Source organism: Mus pahari, chromosome X, assembly GCF_900095145.1.
Source record: "Mus pahari chromosome X, PAHARI_EIJ_v1.1, whole genome shotgun sequence".
Taxonomy (NCBI): Eukaryota; Metazoa; Chordata; class Mammalia; order Rodentia; family Muridae; genus Mus; species Mus pahari.
Window position 1 is genome coordinate 102,749,393 of NC_034613.1, and position 2,641 is coordinate 102,752,033.

Here is a 2,641-nt window from a genome sequence, read left to right on the forward strand (position 1 = left end):
GGGGTATAGGGAACTTTCGGGATAGCATTTGAAATATAAATAAAGAAAATAATATTAAAAAGTAAACAAAAAAGATAGCTATCACGTTCATAGTTATTTACTTCAGTTTTGAATTTGCTTACCTTTTATTAATTTTTAGGTAGCATAAAATGTATTTTAATGTGAAATACCCTTTATATCATCATACTCATCCATTAGCATTTGATCCATACACCCTTGAATGATTGATCCACTTATTCTACATAATTATTCACTTTTTTATTTGAATACATATCCCATACACTTTCTTGGACCACATCCCTTTAATAATCTTCTTTTAGAAATATAATAGCACTTCTATATTCATTTAGTATGTGTTCATGCATATTTCAAACTATAACCAACCCATTAGTGAAAATATTATATTTATCTCCCTTCTCATCAGAACCAAAATCTCCCACCATAACAACTCCTGGATATACCATCACCCCAGAAAAGCAAGACATGGATCTAAAGTCACTTCTCATGATGATGATGGAGGTATAATAATAAGATCATAAATAACTCCCTTAAAGAAATACAGGAGAACACATCCAAACAGGCAAAAGAATTGAACAAAACCATCCAGTATCTAAAAATGGAATTAGAAACAATAAAGAAATTGCAAAAGGAAATAACTCTAGAAATAGAAAACCTAGGAAAGAAGTCAGAAGCCATAGATGCAAGCATAACAAATAGAATGCTGGAGATAGAAGAGAGAATCTCAGGTGCAGAAGATACCATACAAAATATTCACACAACAATCAAAATGCAAAATGCAAAAAGATACTAACCCAAAACATACAAGAAATCCAGGACACAATGAGAAGACCAAACCTAAGGATAATAGGTATTGATGAGAAGAAAGATAAAATTATAGAAGAAAACTACCTTAACCTAAAGAAAGAGATGCCCATGAACATACAAGAAGCCTACAGAACCCCAAATAGTTTGGACCAGAAAAGAAATTCTGCCCATCACATAAAAATCAAAATACCAAATGGACAAAACAAAGAAAGAATATTAAAAACAGTAAGGGAAAAAGGTCATGTAACATATAAAGGCAGACATATCAGAACAACACCTGACTTCTCCCCAGAGCCTATGAAAGCCAGAAGATTCTGGGCAAATGTCATATAAATCCTAAGAAAGCACAAATGCAAGCCTGGGCAGCTATATCCAGCAAAACTCTCAATTAACATAGATGGAGAAATAAAGGTATTCCATGACAAAACCAAATTTACACAATATATTTCCACAAATCCAGCCCTTCAAAACACGATAAAGGGAAAACTCCAACACAAGGAGAGAAACTAGGCTCTAGAAAAAGCAAGAAAGTAACCCTTCATCAAATCTAAAAGGTAGCCACACAAACAAAATTCCAACTCTTACAACAAAAATAACAGGAAGCAACAATGACTTTTCCTTAACATCTTTTAATATCAATGGATTCAATTCCCCAATAAAAAGACATAGACTAACAGACTTGTTATGTCAACAGGACCCAATATTTTGCTGCCTACAAGAAACCCACCTCAGTGACAAAGACAGATACTATCTCAGAGTAAAAGGCTTGAAAACTATTTTCCAAGGAAATTATTTCAAGAAACAAGCTGGAGTAGCCATTCTAATATTGAATAAAATCGATTTTCAGCCTAAAGTTATCAAAAAAGACAAGGAGGGACACTTCATACTTATCAAATGTAAAATCTACCAAGATGAACCCTCAATTCTGAGCATATATTCTCCAAATGTAAGGGCATCCACATTCATTAAGGAAACTATAGTAAAGCTCAAAGCACATATAGCACCTCACACAATAATAGTGAGAGACTTCAACACCCCACTCTCAGCAAGGTACAGATACTAGAAACAGAAAGTAAACAGAGACACATTGAAACTAACAGAAGTTATGAAACAAATGGATTTAACTGATATCTACAGAACATTTTATCCTAAACAAAATGATATACCTTCTTCTCAGCACTTCATGGTACTTTCTCCAAAATTGACCATGTATTTGATCACAAAAAAGGCCTCAACATATACAAAAATATTGAAATTATCCCATGCATCCTAACAGATCACCACTGACTAAGACTGTTCTTCAATAACAACATAAGTGATAGAAAGCCCACAGCACTCTACTCAGTGATAATATGGTCAAGAAAGAAATAAAGAAAAAAAAATTAAAGACTTTTACAGAGTTTAATGAAAATGAAGCTGTGGTTGAATGAGGCTTGCATCAGCGACTCAGTAGAGAACTCTATAAGGGATGGAAAAGCAAACCAAGTTCCCAGAGCCAGGTGCCTGATACCACAGAGTCCCCAACTCCATAATTCTATGGCTATAAGTCATGGATACAATGTTCCACGCTTCTGGCATTCTGGCTAGTCTCCACCTCGAGAGTTACCTGACTATATCCAGGTATACTCCTCCCCACAATTACCTGAAATCCCAGCTCATTATAAGAGGTGCTGCTTGGCCCCTCCTTGCTCTCTTTAAGCTCTTACCATTTTTACTCTCTCATCCTCTGTCCTTCTCTCTCTTTCTACCTTCTCTTTTTCTCCCTGCCTTTCTACAATAAAGCTCTAAAACCATAGACTGTCTCGGCTCATCAAGG